Source organism: Podarcis filfolensis (genome assembly GCF_964270895.1).
Source record: "Podarcis filfolensis genome assembly, chromosome: 5".
NCBI classification, from domain to species: Eukaryota; Metazoa; Chordata; class Lepidosauria; order Squamata; family Lacertidae; genus Podarcis; species Podarcis filfolensis.
This window is the reverse complement of record NC_139608.1, coordinates 49,763,393-49,784,121: the sequence shown is the minus strand read 5'-3', so window position 1 is coordinate 49,784,121 and position 20,729 is coordinate 49,763,393. Positions and strand designations below refer to the sequence as shown.

Below are 20,729 nucleotides of genomic sequence, written 5' to 3'. Positions count from 1 at the left end.
TCAAAAGAATAATAATTTTCAATCCTGAAAACTAGATTGTGAAGGGGAATGAATGGCATGATGTGAGATAAACACTGGAGAAGCAGATGATCATTTGCTTCAGTCATTTGCTCTGAATGCCCCTTAGTGTGGCACACTTAATTCCCTCCTACTCTCTGCTTGTGATTTATTGTCACAGGGATTAGTTAATCTGTACAGATCTGATATGTGGAGGGGGATACTGCCTTGGGATGTGGGGGTTGTATATAACTTTTTGTTCTTTCACTCTTAGGATTCAATTATTCCCTAAATGCTGGGAAGCAGAGACCCTGAGGCCAGTGTTCATTGTCACACTTCATCATTCTGTGGAGTGCACCTGCAACTCACTCTTGTGATGAAAAGCATCATATCCGCAGGACTCATTACCGGACTTGTCCAAGGATGTGGCTCAGCATGCCCATCTAATGAACAAGAAAGGCATAAATCCTTCCAATATTGCACTTTTAATCATGGGAGTGACTTTTGGGTGCAATCCTCAGAATGAAAATGGTATTTTGAGAATAAGCCTTGAATATGAAGGCTATATAGGGACCAGAACCATTGAGCACAATATTATTATTAAACTGTTGCTGCCACTCCTCCCAGTCCACTCTGCAAACTATAAAACAGAACACTCTGGAGTGCAATACTAGTCATCAGGTACTCTTATCCGTGTAAAATACTTTTGCCAAAATTCTGGGTATAGCACTGTCTACTAGTTTGCAGTAATATGCTATACTGTACTATACTGCGGGACTTGACATCTTTCCGCAGGGCCTGCAAGTTCTGCCTGGTCTTGGTTTGGACACAGTCTGATCCTTATGTTTCCCTCCCCTTATGGTTTTGATTTATGGGCTACTATTAAAATGAGGCTGCATTTTAAATTGTATTTTAACCCGTATTTTAATTAACTGTCCCCCCACATTATGTTTTACTGTAATTTTATTGGTGTTAGCCGCCCTGAGCCCAGTTCTGGCCGGGGAGGGTGAGGTATAAATAAAAAGTTATTATTATTTTATTATACTGTATTGAAATTAGCTATAACCTGTTACATATAACCCACTTTTATAGAGGTGGATTCATAAGTGTCCTGTTTATGTCTCTCTATTCTTCTGCTCATATCCCATCTCCAAACAGACTGACACTTGGGTGTCTGAATACAAAACAAAATTGGATTTGTAAACTTTTTCTGCTTGGATAAAATTAGCATTCTTAGATTTTGTACTTGCTTCTGAAATGGAAAATGGAACTCTAGTCACCAGACTTCTGTGACATCACAGCAACTCAGGCAATGTGCAAGGAATACTTTCAGACCAACAATCTGTTAGGATTTGTCCATTGTTATTGCTATTCTTTGTTTAACTTTTCCAAAAATATTTTCTGCCAAATCTCAATTTGTGCAGTTCTCACATTCGTGTCTCTTCTATGATGGCAATCAAGGTGGCTAGCCGTAATCTGACAAAGAAAAGCAATAAATCAAAGGTAAAATTAAGGAAGACCTTTTAACCAAAGGTTAAGAACAGCAGCAAACTAATATTATTTATCATTTTTGTTTTCTGGTAACTTACCTTACAACAGCATCCACATTAAATGAGAATATTGGAAATAGTAGATGGATTTCCACCAGAAGAGGGCATCAAACCATAAGATACAGGAATAATTTTATGGTTAATTTCAATGGCTTATTAAATTAGACCATCATTTGTCGTAGTGCCAGTTTGACATTTTTCTTTCTGTAAATTGCGTAGGTAGTCCCATAAAATGAAAACAAAGTACATGCCCAAAAGAACAACCAGAAATGAAGGAGAATACGCTGCCAAAAATTAATGTACTGGTGTGGCTGACTAGTCTGTTAACAGGCCTCAAATTGCTCATCAGAGGCAAAAGTATAAAGGAGCTTATTTTAGTTCTCATGGAAACACATCCTTAAATTTTAGACGCTATAGTTAAGGCAGGAACAATGGATAACATATCAATACATTTAGAAACAAATTAGCATTGTATGTTAAATGCTCAGTTGGCTGCAAATGGCAATCTAGCTGACACTTGAGGTGTATATATTTAGGAACCACCTTATTTCTGTAAGTTTTTAATATTGTGTTTTAATGTTGTAGCCTGCCCAGAGTCCTTGGGGTGAGGGGTGGGTGAACAACAACAACAGCAGCAGCAGCAACAACAACACCACCACCACAAACACCACCACCACCACAATAGCAGCCGCAGCAGGTTTCCTCTAGTTGTGAGATTATAAAAGATGTGCACTTGTAGGCAGAAGAAACATCAATTCTTTGCAACGTGAAGCAATCTAATTAAGAGGGACCTCAATGACTTATGGGGGGAAATCCTTTATGTGCCCAGCAGATGGCAGCATATTCACACTTTTTAAAGTGGGCTCCAACTAACCTCCCTAATTGGCTTAATACCTGTATGTACCTGTCTTGAGACAGCAATAGAGGACATTTTGGAGGAAGTAATAGAGAATCTATTTAGGCTTATTGTTAAGTCATCATTTAGTATAATACAAGGTTTTGTAGGTCCAAACACACAACTAACAGACTACATAGAAAATGGGAAGTAACCTCAAGGACTCACTAAAGAACAGAGTCTTAGCTCCAACCCATAATAATGGGAGACAATATTTAACTGGCATTATCAGTTGCTACACTCATGATTGTGCAAATTGCCCACTGGACATGTTGTCCTAGTCAACCCCACATGTAACTTCTTTCCAACCCATAAAATACCTGGAGAAGTTAGCTATGTCTAATTCTTCTAATGATCAGCAGTTGATATTTTTTAATGAATTAACGGCTAAAGCTGCAGGCAGAAGTGTCAACATGCCTTTCAAGAGCATTGCTGTACCTAAGGTAAAGGGGTAAAACTCCCACCTCTAATGCCACAATCCCTTTGCTAGCAATTTAGTATAAAATAAATAAAAATCATCCACACAAGGGCTAAAGACATGAATAATATTACATCTAGTTTGCCCCTTGGTCATTTATAAATAAAGGGTACTACATGCACAACAGAGTTCTACAGCTCCCGAGTCAAAACCTCCCTCCACCTTGATGAAGAGTCACTGATAAGCACTCTCCCAGTTTTGCAAGATCTATGAGACAGTATTGACCTGCTGTTAACCAGCTTTCTACCCAAAATAATGTGGGGAATTTGGCCAAATGCAATTATTTGCAAACAAAAAACCCAACCCCATGTATTTTACTTATATCTCATTCTACTTTGGAAAGTTCAGAGGTGGTTATATAGGATTCTGAGCACACACTGATTAAGTACATTTCCAATTAACTTCTATAATGCTATAGTGTTAGCTGCTCCCAGCTATTCATTCACTGGTCCATGTCAGATACTGTAGCATAGATAGTATGCCTGGGCTAGTAGGGTTCTCATAGGATCAGGACTGTTGCATCAGAACCTTTAGAATGGGCAGGGAAGCTGTGGACCTTCAGATGCTATTGGACTAGAGTTGCCAGACACCTCAGGATGGACCTGAGGTCTCCAGGTTTTCCTGATAACTCCCATGTACAGTAGCAGGGGAGGGCTTGAAGACAATTATGCATGCAGCTTGCAATCTTTGGCCTTGCAGGAGTCAGTTGCAAATTATTACAAATACTTGGGGGGGGGCATGGGGAGTCTGCCCTCATCTCCAAATTAACCCCCATTGCTCAGTGGTGGGAGGAAGTGCAGAGGAAGAAAAAGAGCTGGGCTTAAGAGGAGGAGCATTTATGAGTGCACATAGGCAACTGGAGGGAGGTGTGGGGCTGCAAAAGTGAGCGGAGCGAAGAGCAGCAGTAGCAGCCAATTTCTGCTGCTTCCACTCAGGGGAAATGACAGAGCCCAGAGAAAATGTTCCAAGTCTCATGCATAATTCTCTCTCACACACACACACATATTAAAGGGGTTTATCCCAGTTATGCAATTGCCAGATGGCAACACGCGAGAAGAGCTTGGGATTTGTCCCCTTTCAAAAATGCTGGCTATTTGCAAGGGAATGCTAAGCAACCTTTTCCCCTTTAAAACCCCCTCAATCCTCCATCCTTATTTGTTTTTCCTCCTGTCGGTAGCCTGTCGTTATTAGCAAACTTTTGTTAGTATTGGACTAAAGATGTAATTTCTGAAGATTAAAAAGAAAACCAGTTAGTATCAAAATGATTAAAGAAGATATATTCAAGCTTCCCCCCTGCCCTGGTAGTATTAAATAATGCAGCCTTACCAGACAGAGGGAGAATAAGAATAATTCCCCACATTCCTGGAAGTGCCACCAACTGGCTGTGCAGGTGACCTCTGTGTCCATCTGGTGGTGCTTCCCTGTAACATTGGAAATCAAATACAATTGTTGCCTGTGGTTAACCTAATGGAGAATGAAGGCACAGATGGTTAGAAAAGGCAACCATATGCTTCATGAAAAGTAATGGCAATTACGAGAAATGAGGACTTTCCCACTACAGAACTAGTATGATATTTATTCATCTTCAAAATTAAAAAGTTGTGTCTATTTGTAGTGGCTGTCTCAATGAGGAGTACGATTGCTTTCTGGCAACATTCATTCTGATTTGTCTACGGGGAGGCTAGATGTTGTGTCTTGCAAAAGTTGAAGCTCTGCTGCTCATGCTGGCCAAGGTGGGAAGTGGGGAGTGTAGTTTCACCCTCCAAATTTTGCTGTGTTAGCTGCATGCTGGCACAGTAGAGAGGCCTGGATCAGGCCCATTGCCGGTAGCTTGACCAACTTAGGATACAGTGAAACCTTGGCCAGCCCAGTTCAACTGCTTCTCCCCTGGCCATAGAAATGCCATCTGAGCCAGGTGGAAGGAAACCTCCACTGCAACCACCCTCTGGTGTGGTGAATTGGGGGTTTGATTGTTCTGTTAATATTCCCACCCTCCTGTAATAATGCAATGATTTGCCCTTCTTTCCCAGATAAGCCCTTAGACAAGCATGCCAATACCAAGTATAATACTGTTGTTCTATCTGCATGACACTTTGCAGCAGTCCAAAAGGACTTGTTCCTGCTTTCGCTCATGCATTCTGCTTCTGGATGCAACCACTTCGGAATACAACAATCCTTGGCTTGAATGAGATAAAAGAAAGTGAGAAGACACCATGTATGCTCTGTTAAATGCTCTGAGAAGATTCACTAAATCCAGTTCCACTGTAATTGTGACTGCAAGCTAATATAGGTATGTATTAATAATATTTAATTAGCAGTAAAATTGTATTTACAGTTGTAAGTAGAAATCAGGGGTGCTCCAAGATTCTTGGCTATCTTAAGGCAAAAGCCCGATGGATTGGCAGTTGAATCATATTTCAACACTAGTGATGGGACAGTGCCTTCCACTACACCTGAGGGCAGTAGGCTAGCTTAGGGAGCACAATGCAGGACACATGACACACTTGGTGCCTTCCAACACTTTGCTACTGTTCCTCAACTCCCAGCACCTGCCACATGAGATGACCACCTCAGTCTGCCTAGTTTTGACCAGCCCAGATAGCTGTGGTTGATTTGACATCTCAGGAAATGCAGCTGAAATACTGTTGGGCTTGCTCTCCTCCAAACTAGGACATTATAACTTCTTAACTACAGTGGTACCTCAGTTTTTGAATGTCCTGGAAGCCAAACATTTCAGTTTTCGAATACCGAAAACCCAGAAGTAAATGCTTCGAACATGCCTCGGAAGTCAAATGGCTTCCACTGTGTATACATGTTATTTTTTTCAGTTTCCTGCAGCCCGCCCTTTGCACCTTGGTTTTCAAACGTTTCAAAGTTGAACGGTCTTCCGGAACGGATTATGTTTGGAAACCGAGGTACCACTCTACTTCTATAAACAGATAGGAGCTGAGACTTGTAATATGCATACATTCTACTTGGTTAGTTCATATTAGTGAGTTACTTTTCTGTTTAAAGCCTAGCGCGCTCTGCTCTCAGTCTAATGAAAATGTAAAATTTACAACCTAAGTAGATTTTAAAGAGTATCCACGGGCAGCATTGTTGCTTTCTAATCCTTGTCAGTGAACCATCCCAGTGATAAGTACTTTACAAAAGCGGATTGATAGATGAGATATGTTGACATTGTCTCACGCCAGTAGACCTCTTTCAAGGTCAGGAATCAGAGCTCAGATTACTGATGTGGGCCAGAGGGGGCTTTACCTTCTGTGATTAGCATCATGTGATTATGCTTTTAAAGCCTATGTGTGGCATGATTTGGATAAAATGGGGTAAGGAATCAGGATGGGACTTCTTGGATTTTATCGTCGCCTATCTTTGCTGCCATAGAAATGTAGAAGCATAGAGTTGGAAGGGACCACAAAGATCTTCTAGTCCAACCCCGTGCAATGCAGGAATATTTCACCCAACATGGGGCTCAAACCCACAACCCTGAGATTAAGAATCTCATGCTCTACCGACTGAGCTAATTCAAGCATTGGCAGGAATAAAATATTTAGTAATATAGTTGCCATTGCCCAAGACGGGCTTTGAACTTAGCCCTGCAAGCTCTGTTACTAAGGCTGGAGAAGCCACGTTTTGGTTTGTTTATTTGTACACTACGTATAGCATTTAGGATGGATAGAGTCAGAACCTTAACATTCTTTGTAGTTAAACACTTTTCAATAAGCACTAAATTAATTGCCTTGTGTGTAATTTTTGTTAGTGAATATTTTTTCACCCTGTTTATGTGGTACTACAATGCTTTCCTATTTTTCAGTACATTTTGGAATGCTATTTCATGGAAGCAAAATCCAAATTATTATGAGACTTGTATGCAGTGCTTCTGAGATATTTCACCAAACAGCTCTATGAGGTAAGCTATGACAATTTATATTTTACAGATAGGAATTAACTCCCCTCCCATGGCCACAAAGTTTCCATGTATATATACTTCTTCCTGCAATTTCTTTCTAAATGTCAGCATATTAGCATCACAGGGGGGAAACCCATGATAATAATGTAGAGAGAAGTGTACTGGAAATAGCATGATGATTAAGGATGCAAAAGGCTGCCATCAAATCACAATGACTGAGCAAAACCTTGATTCTCACAGTACATGAAGGAGAAAGTTGCAAATGGAGATGTTTAATGATTGAACATGTAAAGCGGAAGAAGAGTGGGCTGAACTAGCTCTGAAATGAATGTTAATGCATGAGCACACACCACTTTGCTTTATTGTAGCAATAGATCAGCTTCTGAGGCTAGTTCCTAAGGGATAGAAATTGAGCGAAGAAGAAGAATTACTTGTTTAATTCATCATGCCTGCTGTAGGATTCTTTACCATTTGCAACTGTAGCAAAGGAAATGATATGGCAAATATGACTGAATTGTACAGGTTGCCAAAGATTATTTATAAAGGTGACTGAATTGGAAATGTCAAGCTTGAGGCTATATACATTGCAGTGCAAGTTACATAAATTTCAGAACACCAGCGTCTACTGCCTCTTTTGCCTTCTTAGGTGGGCAAACATACACATACCTGTGCAACTTGACAGTTTACAGAGACATACAGAAATAGTTACCCTTTTTTACGTACGCAGTTCTTGTTATTTAGTGAGCAGATACATTTGTTGCATGCTGAAAGAAAAAAAGCTGTTCTTGGTTAGAACAGCTACAGCAGTTTGGGGGCCGGGAAGTGATATGCAACAATACTGATCTGAACAACCACATCCCTCTGCTCAAGATGAATGCAATCCACCAGCCATGTATTGCCAACTGCTTGCCAACCCCAATTTTTTCTGTCCCAGGCAGGCACCAAAAGCAGACCTGTTGGGACTACAATGTGTGGCTAGTGAGACATGTTTCATGGAGTGGGCAGCACTGTGCATCTCTGGGGAGCTTGTGTCTTGCAAGTTCCCCAGGTATGCACGGCAACATCTAATATTTAATAACTAATGAGGACTTCAGCAAACAAAAATGTCAGGAATATTTGAACCCACTGTTATCAAGATTCAGATTGCTAAACGAGATGAACTCCACTCAGTGAAATGAGAATTAACTGTCTTATCTCAGTCAGCTTCCATTGTGGGATTTGTATTGCGTCAAGGAATAAAACAATGTATGAAGGCAACTATATCCAGACTTATTCAGCCCTGCCTTCTAATTCTTTGGGGTGCTGTTCAACCATCGCAAGAAGAAGGTGGGGAGAGTAGATGTCTCCAGAGAAGTGAAGTCTGAGGGTGCAGTTTCCTCTTCTTCATCATACATTTACTTGGAATGTAAGTCCCACTGAATTCTGTGCAGTATGCTCCAAATGTTCCATATACTGAGTGAACAATCCATCTACTTCTGTATACAAATAGCTGAGCTGTACACTTATTATTCACATATAACATTCAGTAAGTGTACAGTCTGTGTACATCCTATGTCAAAGGGTGGAATGGTGGAGTAGGCAAACATGTTTTCATCCTGTAAAAGAATGGTGATTTTAAAAGAAATGTGTTTTTAATAGCATTTTGATATGCTGAAAGAAGTATTAATTATGAAATTAGCAAAGAATAAATCAATAATAACATAACCCCCGGAGTGGGACACATCACCATCTGTGGAATAAATTGCTCCACAATTGTGTGTGAGAGAGACTTAGAGAGGAGGAGGAGGAGGAGGAGGAGGAGGAGAGAGAGAGAGAGAGAGGTTGTGGCATTATCAGCCAAAAAAGTTGCAAAAGCATACCACATTTCTATAAAATCATTCAAAGCCATTCAAGCTTTTCAGCAAGCTTCTCCTTTAAGGCCACTCTCCTATGCTTTTTGTCTGCATAGGAGTGGCAATCTATTTCTATATCACTCATGCCTGCCAGCCTTCCCCTCTCCATGAAAGCAGGACCTTGGAAGCCAAGTGAAAGGGGGCTTAGCTCCGACAAGCTTTGGCCTCCCCCCGCCCCATATCATGTAGCTGCACAGCTCGCACCCCGCCTCTCATGCCTCTTGCCCATGGAGGGCCAGGGGAGGCCTGCCGGCCTGCCTGCCTGCCTGCCAAGCGCCTTCTCCCTCTCCCCTCCCGCCGGAGGCCCCTAACTGAAGCGCTGCGCCGGGCGGCTAAAGCGATTGTTCGGCCAGATTCTGCTGGTGCTGCAGCAGCGCCCGGCTCGGCAAGGACGAGCCCCGCCCAGCCCCGGCCGCTCGCCGCCCGCATTGGCTGCAGCGGCCGGCTGTTGTGATTCCCCCTGGCGCTCCCTCGCCTCGCCTGGGCGCGCTGCAGACAGGTACCGCCCTCTTGCTCTCACTCCCCGGCGGCACATGGGGGAGATGCTGCCCAGCTGCATCCGGCTGGCATCTGGGGCTTGCTCTTCGGTCTTGGCGCTCCCTGCAGCCGCCGGCTCTCCCTCGCTCCGCCCGAGCCATGTCCACCAGAGGTGAGTGTGCGTCTCTCCGCCTGGATGGAGGAGCAGCATCTTCCCCTGTGGTCGCTTGGAGATAGAAGGCTGGGCGGGCAGGCAGGCAGGGCCAGCTCTCTGCCTGTGGTGGTGGTGGTGTTGTGTGCCGGCGCTGGCTACGTTAATACCCTTTCCCCCTTGCCAACCTACACCTGTCTCCTCAAGAAACTTCGCCGCGCATTGCCTTTCATTCTGCTTTTGTTTGATGTGGAAGTGGGGGCCGTGGGGGGGAGGAGGGAGAAGAGCTTGAGAGATATTTGGGAAATCGGTGGCGTTTGTACGCCCGGGTCCACAGCACTCTCGCTTTTACTATGGGTGCAAGAAGGGATTGGATGGGCTTGTGCTACTTAATCACCTTTCTTGGGATAAAGGTGGGGTGAGAAGATTTAGTTCCCACCCCACCCTTCTTGGTACCATTTTGCAGCTCTACCGATGGAAGAATTCCAGGGGTTGATGCACCAAGATATTTAAAGCTGCAGTACATCCTTTTTTCGTGGGTGGGAAGCAAAGACGTGTCAGATCGTTCGCAGCTTGCGTTTTCTGGAGGCATATTAAAATATTTCTCGGAAGGGTTTGCAAGCTAGAAAGGGAAGCCAATGCCAATATCACCCCCCACCTCTTTGCAGTGTGAGAGGGAGATATTTTTGCTGTGTTTTCAGAGTAGGTTACAACCCCTAAGGTGCTGATGCTTACTAATGAAGTGTTATAGATCGTTCAACAACAGGATTATTAATTTGTGGTAGGATGTGTTCTGAATAACAGTACTATTTTTTTCTGAGGTGTGGGAACAGCTGATTTTTATTTGCATCTGTGTGCATTCCCCCCAATCCCTCCCCCCATATTGATCATGTGTACTTCTTAATCATTAATCTGGCTGTCATATGCAAACTTTCCTGGGACTAGATCCCATTGAACTCAGTAGGAGTTTATTATTAAGTAAACACACATTGAATTGTGTTTAAGAGGCCTAAATATGAAATTTCTTCTTAGGTAGATGTGTGATATTTATTTGATAGGGGGAATGCTACAGTGGTTGAAAGAAGCTTTCTTCTTCATATATTTAAGAAACCAATACATGTCTATTCACAAGGCATTACATATGCTTAACACCAAGGCCCATTAAAGACTGTGGGTCAATTTCATACCATATGCTAGGTATATGGTGAGCTAGGTGTAGTTTCTTCTCAGTGGAACACTTCTTGGAGAAAACACATTCTCTGCAGGGTTAAGGCCAGAATATGCAATGGCTATTAATTTTCACGGCATTAGTATGCCATCCTCATATATTTAATTTGTCTGCAGAGGCAACGCCCAGAATAAGTTCATGGGTGTGGCTGTTTTGCTATTGGAAGCAGGGTGGGGGAAGAGAGGTATAGGAGATGAATTTCCAATCCTGAGCTATTTTTTTTGAACAGAATTTCCCCTTTCAGGGTGCTGTGATGTCACAGTACTGACTCAGCTGAATTGTCAGATCTAGGAAGTATAACTCAAACCTGGCTTTAGGTTCTCGGCTTATTCTGATTTGTAGGCTTCTGGCTGTAGCTTTTGTTCTCTTCCAAAAGCTTTATAATGAAAACAACTCAAATGTTTCATTTTTGTTCAGGATTTGTGCTTTTAATCCTTGATTGGAATATTACTCCTCATGCCATATTCTGTCTGATATCTATGGCTAGCAGCCTGGTGATTTACAAGGTCCTGTTAACCAGTGATGGGTCTCATCATACTATCATGAAGTCCCTTTGTCAGAAGCCAGCATGTTACTGTAAGAGAGGGAATATTGAGAAGATCCTCAGCTAGTGGTATAAGAGGGTGCCTCGGCTCTCTGCCAGTGTTTGAATATTGTTACACAAGGAAGAGGGACCTGACGGGTGGTGATGGTGGCACTACTCCATGAGTTATGTTATGTGCAACATAACTATACCACAGTGGCCGTATGGAGAGGGTATTGTTCAATCCCTGTCTCATCAACATTCTTATGCATGTAAAATAAGAGTGGGACAAGTTAGATGATCCTGATACTTGTGCTGTATACCCTTATGTGGTAATCATGAGAACTTACATTTTTGTGTGTAATTTCTGATACATGTTATGCCAGCATAAGAACCTTAAGATGTTGAGTTCAGTTGTATTTTTGGGTGGTATATTGTGTATGAGTGTGCTTGCACTGTTTTACGTGGCTTGTATTAGCTGCAGTTCAGCATGGCGGATTCTAGGTCAAAGCTGGAATGTGTAAGAATCAGTTTACGCTAAACAATCTGTCTACACTAATCAATAAACTATGTGCTATACTGTGGAGTGGGGAATATCCAGCACATGGGCCAAATTAAGCCTTCTAAGCCAGTCAATTTTGCCTGCATGGCCATTTTGCAATGTTCTGCTGCAAAGGAAGAAACCAGGAGCATGTTCTAAATGAATCTAGAATTAAGTTAATCAATATTTCTCATTTTTGTGGTCTAGCTGGCACCGTTCCTCCTATTGTGAATAGTGTTTATAACTCACTCTGCAGGAGAATTCTGTACTGCAGAAAAACTACTGAAATTGTTTTGGGTAAGTTATAACAACATTTGTGCTAGGACTCCTATTGTTATAACAGCAACTTCTGTTCTACAGGATTCTACGCTAGGATTTTTAATTGCAAATAAGATCAAAATAAACTGGCAAGGGCCACTTCTGATGCTTGGGTCACTTCAGTAGGATGCATGCCATGCCACATTTAGTGATGGGGCATTTTCTGGGACTCATGCACCCTGGAAGTGCCCTATGAGGTTGAGAACCTTCATTGGTGCTCCCTGACCCCAGGGTCTTGTGTGGGCTTATCCACTGGTGGAGCCCTTAAGCTTCCAGCCTGCTACAGTGCTGCCTCCACTGGTAACCCTGGGAGATTGGTGGCTGCAGCAGTGCCAGTGGACTGTTAATACTGGGGGCGTGATTGATACTGGAAATCCCACCAAGGGCAGCCTGCCCAATGACCCCCATAATCTGGAACCAGATCTGCACATTTAAAACTTTATATATTGGGAGTCCATAACAAAAACTATATAAACGTGGGGGGGGGTCTCTCTCTGGTTTTGCCTTCAGTTTTTCTCCTGGTTTGCCCATGTTCTTTGGACTATTAGTTCTTTAACATCCCTGACAGAGGAAGGATAAAAGTAACAGCCAGAATTGAGCTCAGTGTATCTTCCAGCATGCATACTGTGTGTTCCAATGTGATCTTACTGTGCTTGCGTTCAGCGACTGCATATACTGTGATTCACATGGATAGTAGTATTTCACGATACTTTAGCCAATGGTCATTGTTCCAAGGAAACACCTAATTTATACAGATAGTTTCTTCTTGTTGCTACTGCCTGCTAAATTTATGATTATCTAACTGCTGCAAAAATCTGCTTAGATAGCACACATAAACTGAGTGGCTTTTTAATTCCCCATAAATTAACCTAACAACTTCTGTTTTATAACAGGGTGTGCTATTCATTAGAGATTAAAACAACCCCTTGAAGTGCTAGACTTAAAAAAGAACACGTTCACCCATTTATCTTGAGTTGCAGCTTGGAAATCTATTTTTCTTTATCTTGTTTACAAGTTCAATGGAAATTTGGGGGGGGATATGAGGAATGGTTTAGCATGAACAGCTATCAAAATGGATATGAGCTGGTAGTTTCCTTTCATTGTTCATTAAGACAATGAATCTTAAGCTATTTTGGATGCTCATATTGCAGCAGAATTTGAGAGAAGGGAAATGAGCATTGGTCTATGGTTAGCAAGGCAGACAAGCGGCTCAGTTCCATGCATTATTTGGGAGTAATCACCATGAAGTTCAATAAGTTCCATACAACTGTGTGTTGCGTCCAAATCACTCACAGACATTTAGGCTGGCTTCCAGCCAAGTTCTACTCAGAGTAGAGGCACTGGAATTAATAGACTTAAGTAAGACATGCCCATTAATTTCAAAGGGTCTACTCTGAGTAGGACTACCATGACTACAATCCTTAGTGAGATGTTGTATAGTGCCTCTGAAATGAATATTTCTGGTACATGTTTTTAAAACACATGCAACAAAATATAGTTTCTTAAAATAGGGATGCTAGAAATCAAGCATGCCAGGTGTCAGAGAGGACCAAATACATTTTACTGCCTGAAATTACATTTTCGCAGAGCTGGGAATGAGGCCCAGTTGAGTAATAAGGTTCCTTCTATGCTCTTCCCACATCTTTCTTTTTGTGCAGTTGTTTGGAAGGGGTTGGCCACTGATGCCCACAAAGCTTTAAAGCTCTCTCCATCCCATGGCACCTTGACCACAAGGTGGTGAGAATAGTCATTTTTTTCTTCCCTGGAAAAGTATATAGGGCCAGAGGAGGAAGTTGGAAGAGTGATTTTTTTCCCTCGTTTTCTCATTCATCTCTGTGCTTTTCAAGGCCCAGATTAATTCTGCTGGATCCAGCTTTTACCAAATCCCTGGGAAAAATAAGTGTGTATACATGGAATTTCTCTTTTTCTGTTTCTTTGGTGGTAAAGGAAATTGCTCAAAGAACCAAATGTGCTCATTTGCCTGAAAAGGTTGACAATACCTGGCATAAGCGTTTCATTAGTGGTAGCCTCCATCAGCACAAGGATGTCACTATTTTTCTCTTCAGCATAGCACTGTGTTTTGCTGGAACAGAGGAATTGAGGCACAATCCTATACTATTTAGAAATAAGTATAATTTGAGCATAGCCGAAGTCTAATATTGTGTGGGTTTTTTGTTGTTGTTTGAATAAGATGGTATATAATATGTTTAGTTTTTATTTATTTATTGCTCTTTGCCAGCTTGTAGTGTCTTGTGTTTTAATTGGCCATCTTTTTAATGTGATTTATTACATGTTATCTACTTAGGTTCTTTGAAATGGAATGGGCAAGAAAACTAAATACCTTCTTAAATCAAATACCAGAAAATAAACATGTTTCAAATGTGGCTTTCTCTCCCATTCTTATTGGGGATAATAAAAGAACTGGGTATTATATACTTCATGCCCCTTGAGCTGCTTTACTTTTCTGTTTAAAAGATCCTGTCTTACAAGAAGCCCTTAAAAGGGTAGGAGACCACTACTCCTTACTGGAAGACAGAAAGAACTCTGGATTGATATGGACATGCTTGGGCAGCAGACTTTTTAACCAATTGTGTATGCTAGTTGTAAGCTAAAACATGACACAAATCAATTCACTGAGAAATGGAGTTATTTATAAACCTCTGAAATAACAAATTTCATGAAAATGTGTAGATAGAGATAGAGAGCATCCAGATTTTTCTGATTTAATTTTTTTACATTTGTTACTTGTCAGTGATTAATCTCTGTATTTTTTTTTACTTTTTATCAATGATATATTTGTATTATTTACATTTCTTGATATTTTAATAATAAACTATATAATTTTTGATAGGAGAATGTGTTATAAGTATAGAAATATGACACACAATGTTGGTTGAGAATTATAGAAAGAAGTAAACTAACCTTCCCTATTGCTAGACATGTTGTAACTGAAGGGGTTCTTGAAAGCATATTTAGAAACCTTCCGGAAATATTCATAGCCATTCACATTTCTAATGAAGCAATCGCGCAGTGGCTTAATAATAATCAGATATTGGAAAAATCTTTCCATATTTGGATTGTTCATAGAGGCTATGTTGTGAATCTTGTGCAGCATACTGAGTTGGAAAATACCTTTTGAATAGCATTTGTTTCTGCCATTGTGATGCTGCATTTTAGCTCTTTGATATTGACATGTTGAACATATAAGTGATTTGGTGGTGCTGGGCAATGCATTGCAATTGTCAGAAAAGTATAGTAGTATTTCTCCATGCTAATAAATTATCATGAAAATTGACCATTATAGTCTTGTCTGCTTTCCACACTATTACTATGACACTCTTTCTTCTTTTGGACAAAGCCATTCTGATCAAACCAGTGATGTATCTTCCTAATGAGTTTGAGGCCACCCGCAGGACTACCCAGCTGTGTAAATTGTGTTGCAATTGGTCTTTGAGGGTAGCTTGCTAAAGAACCTGCATCTAAATCAGGGATAATCCCTCCTATATTAAAATTTTTACTTAGAGATGATCATTTGTGTATATGGCAGTAAAATGCTTTCTTTGCTCAATTGCGCATTTTTATCAAGACAGTTGCAGTGCATATGGTTTTGTTAGCTATTTATATGATGTTTTCTTATAGTGTGAAAATATTCCTGCCACATTTGTTCTAAAAGTGTCCAGCTTTTTTTAGAGTTTGTATTACAAAAATAAGAAGAAGAGCGAAAGCAGGTAATGTAAAGCCTTTATTTGGTCTGACTCTAACTCTTGTTGGTGTGGAATAACATTTTAAGTTTTGTAAATAGGGATGCAAAAATACTTGGCACCTTGTTATCCAGGTTTCTTAAGATTCTTGTTATCATCCCAGCCCTATCCTTGGGAAGAGTGAAGTGCTTGGGTAGCAGATGCAGGGATGTATGTGGGTAGCAGTGTTGGCAGCCCCTTGGCCATTTCATCATTGGTTATGAAATAGATTCAGCTGCCAGCCCATCTTTTCTCCATGGAACAATAATAAGTTAAAAGACCATACAATAATTAATGCAACAATTATTTGAACATTATGGCAGTAGAGTCATTGGATATGCAGTCAGGCACTCTCATATACAGTGGTACCTCTACTTACAAACGTGATCCGTCCGTTTAGTCCGTAAGTAGAGCACTGTTACTGTGCGTGCGTGACGCATGAAAGAGCGCTTCTGCGCATGCGTGAAGCGTACAGATCACTTCTGTGTGTGTGCGCGCATGTGTGCGCGCACGCGAGGTGAACCTGGAAGTAAACACTTCCGGGTTTGCCGCTTTCTTAACCTGAAAAGCTGCAACGTGAAGCAAACGTAACACGAGCTATGACTGTATAGTTGCAGGGATGGAATGCATGCAACAGCTCTGCTAATATAAATATATTTCACTTACTGTTAGAGTGATGTGAGTTTTCCTAATCTGTAGTGTTTCCCCATGTTGGATTTTTGATTACATATCAGCATTTCACCATGAATGTGAAATACTGTTGATTTGTTGTGCAAAAGCAGCATGTTCATGACAAAGTTGAAAGAGCATTCTCTGGAGTACCCCTGCCTACTGAAGCAGGAAATTTATTTTCTCTGTCTCTCCTTGACCCTTTCTATCTGATAGACAAAACAGATGAAAACAAACCATGGATTGGAACTTTGTTTTTTAATTATCTTTTCTCCATAGTCATCCGCAAAAAGACTGTGTCCTGGAGGGCTTTATGCACTGCATCAGTCTTGCTATTTAGGAGCTCTGGAAGTATTTTTAGCAAATATTAGTAGTGGAGCCAAAGGGGTATTTTGAAATGGACTAATTCACCAAGCAGTCAGCTGAAACTAATAACCCAGCATCAGGGATAGCATAGCATTAACAATCTAAGGGTGTGGGGGCATCGTAACTCACAATTGTTAATGCATTGCAGAAAGGTTATAATTTGCTCTAACTAAAATTTGACTTTATATTGTAGGTATGACAAATATTTTGGCATTGCAAATAATTAAAATTTTAATAAAAGTATAAGCGTAGTTTCTGATTGTTATTTGTAAAGAGTTATTTAACAAGCAACTAGTAAAGAATGACTAAAATGAGATCAAAATATAGTCCACATACACACACATCCCAGATAGACACAAATCTCCAGGTGCCTATTAATAACAAAAAAATACAAGTTTTTTAAAACCTCCAAAATGCTAAAAAATTTAAAACCTCCAAAATGTTAAAATTAGACATGCAGTTCTTGACTGCCCTGAACGGACAGTTAGAGGCATTATAAATGCCTCAAGAGGCCTCAGTGGTAAAATTGAGCACTTCACTGAAAACACACAAGCCTTCCCCCAGAAGTTTCATCACTTCTTGCCTTGCAGAAAACTGCATTCTTGAGTGGGAGATTTTCTGCAGCTCACTGCTGCCACTTTGCTGTGCAAAACTAATTCTCCACCTGTATTCCTTTGATTTTGTTCTATAGAAGGAAAACGGCAAGAAAAAAATAGCCTCTGCCGAGTTCTAGAACAAAAGCTCTTAGCAAAGATGTGACACACTGGTTATTGGCAAACACTTTTTAACAGCTCTCATCCTTCAGCCTCCATTTGTCCAAATGTCATCAGGTTTTCTCTGTTCTTTAAGAAAAATGCAACTATCACTGTGGTTTGGTTCCCTACTAGGAAGCAGAAATATCTTTTCTTTACCACTGGAGCTATAGTATATTGTGCCTGTGTGAGCAGACTGTTGTCTTTTTTTGTGCGGAAGGGTTGCACAAATTGACTACCATGTGTACATCTGTATCATATATTAGAGGTGCTGGGAGCACATGAGAGTTTATGCTTTATCACCATTCCCAGGGAGAAGAATGCCTGCTTGCCCTGCAACAGGAGTCACCAACGTGGCATGCATGGTCACTAAATGTTTCTTCAGAGACCTTCCTCAGTGCCACAATCCCCCCTCCTGCCCTTTTCCCTGTTGAAATTAGACTTGGAAGAAGCATTCAGTTGAAGTCAATAAAATAGGTTGTGTGTTCTTGGTTGGAGGGTGTGTGTGGTATCTGAGAAAGTTTCTTCAATTTGTAAATGTAGCTACAGTCTGTAAAAGGTGGGCAATTACTGATCAATATTTAGCTCCCCCTGCTAGAGAGGTACAAAGATTTTCTAGCCCTTCCTTTTGGTATCTGCCATCATGGATGAGTCCTATCTGTCCCCACAAGTTTTTGTCTGCTCTGCTCCTAGCTTAGCACTTCTTACACCATCACAAAGACTCAATTTTCTCTTGTTACCACAGCAAACTGAGCTGGGGGGTGGGTTAGCATCTAACCCCTAGCCCTTTGGCTCTAGGCTCTTAACAGAGAACAAGCCCCAATGTTCCATATAATACAGCAGCATTCACTAGCTAGTTCACTCATGAACCCTGCTCTCCCCTGTGTTGGCTGTCTCTTCTTGAGGATCTGTGTTCTAGAGACGGGCATATAATGCTTTAATAACATCTACATTTAATAATATAATGAGATAAATTGATTAAGCTTTAATTGGACAATTAAGCTTTTTAATGCCTTTGATAAGTGTTCCATAGCAGCCTGATGAGCAGAGCTACCAGTTGATAGCAAATACATTTATTTTGTTTTTTTAGATCAGGAGGGCTCAGTTGTTAACAGATGGTATATGGTTAACAGATGCTATGCGGCAATATGAATTATGTTCCATGTAGATTAAAAAAAACCTGAATTCCAAGAGCGTTTAATTCATAAAGCTTCATAGTAAGAGGTCAAGTTGGGTGACTGTAATGGTCCTCCTTTGACCATTAAGCTTTTCAACTGTAATCTGAAAATGATTAGGTAATGCAGCCCAAAAGTATAGTTGAGAGTGTAGCGTTTTTGTTTTTCTCCCTTGTATGAGGATCAAAACAAGCTAAATTTTTCAGAGCTGGATAAGAACATTATTGGGAGATTTGACAGCAAATTCAGCAGCACGTTTCTTCTTTTACAGACTCATCATAAGCTGTAGCAGTCAAGAGAATGATCAGCATTATTTGTAGCTAAAACATAATAGTGTCTTTTGATGAAATGGGGCAGAACCAGACACCTCCGCCATCTATATTGGAAACCTCCACCCCATCTCTTTTATTGTATTTATTCGAATGTAATGTACACCTTTTTTTGGACAAATTACTTCGTGAAAATTAGGGTGTGCATTAGATTTGATGTCGCCAGCAAATACTTTTTTGGTTTCAAGGTTTTGAAAATTGAGGTGCACATTAGATCCACATAAATACAGTATTTCTATCATTGGTTTGAAGACATTTTAAGCTAGTCCCAATATTTCCTATGGCAAGTGAGCTCAAAGTGGAAGGGGACCTTCCACTCATTTCCAGGTTGTACAAGGGCCCGCTCCATGCCACAGTTTGTTCTTAGATGTAGACGAGAGGCACCAGTGCAGTACTTCCAGAAGTCATGGCTGTGATAGAATCGCAACATGGTAAATAGTGTTACAGGCCACCCCAGTCTCTGCTGATTGGTAGCAAGATTCCAGAGATCTTGTTTGGCACTTAACCATGGTTTGTGTTCTGTGGGAATAAGACACAGCAGAGACTGTTGTGTCTTTATGAAATGTGGTTTATTTTACACATATTTACAACCTGAGTTTTGATGGAGGGAGTGCAGAACATTTACACCCTGAGTGTGTCTTTCTTTGCTCTTCCCATAGCTTCAGCAAACTTGGGTCTAAAGCAGCAGCCAGTCATGCCCCCCTCCCAGTCTCTGAGTGCAGCCTCTCAGCCAGCATGCATTGAATTCTGGTGCCTCCTTTCTCCTTCCCAAAAACTCTTGCCCCAAAACCTCAGTTTAAATGGACATATTTTTTTTCTGTGGTGACATCACACCCCCGTTACCCTGGCAACCTCTCCCTTCATGTTGCTATCGTCCTCTGCCTGGCTGATGGCTCCCATTATCAAACAAACCATTATTAGCCTTTTGTGTCTTCAGCGACTGCCCCCCCCCCCCCCCTGCCACCACATAGAGTCATCACCAGGCTGGCCTCATAGAATCATAGAATCATAGAGTTGGAAGAGACCACAAGGGCCATCGAGTCCAACCCCCTGCCAAGCAGGAAACAAGCCCCAATATTCTCATTAGCCTCAACTATGTTCTCAACTAGCCTCATGATGAAGCTAGTTGATGTTATTTCCAACCCTTGCTAAATTCATGAATTTATGAGTTTGCTCAAGTTCTTGACTGAATGTAGCGATTATGGGGGTTTGCCCCCCCAATCGTAGCAATAGCTTACCAATGCCTGAGTGATTGTGTTGTCATCAGCTGGTTTGTGGTCACTGTAGTGATTTTACCTATATTATTAAACACTGGATTGTATCCCATGTAGCACTAAGTGCATGCGCCATCAGTGCACGGATTTCTGTTTACACACCAGAGCACCCTTCACACCTGTACACTCCTTAAATCTGTTCTGGGGTTACCACAACCCTCTGGAGCAATTTCACTCTGGAGGATGTGGGGTCTGCACAGGAGGGAGTAGAGGGGAGAAAGTTCCATTGAGCAAGCGGAAATCCCTGTGTCGATGGGACGTGTTAGTTGAATATTGCCTGTGAAGTAGTTTTCTTTTGTAAAATGTCCTGTGTTCCTCTGATGAAGGGCAGTATAGAAATTAAATAATGTACTTCCCTTTGACCTCACCTAACAATGTGTATACCTGCCAGCTATATATATACCTCCTCTCTTTTTCCACCTAATTATGTGCATATACCTAGCAACTTAAAGCTTCATGCACCT

The 20,729-nt window shown here is 41.2% G+C and overlaps 1 protein-coding gene across 6 annotated transcripts in view; it reads left to right on the top strand.

Moving 5' to 3' along the window:
* ABLIM1 (actin binding LIM protein 1) overlaps positions 1-20,729 on the top strand; it is a 215,778-nt gene that overhangs the window by 3,116 nt on the left and 191,933 nt on the right. For 2 of the 6 annotated variants that reach the window (XR_014548860.1, XR_014548861.1), the window contains one exon: positions 5,020-5,210. The gene's annotated coding sequence lies outside the window, so the exon portion shown is untranslated. Of the gene's footprint in view, positions 1-5,019; positions 5,211-9,123; positions 9,372-20,729 lie in introns of those variants that run through there. The other 4 variants (XR_014548862.1, XR_014548863.1, XR_014548864.1 and 1 more) reach the window with 4 other exon arrangements.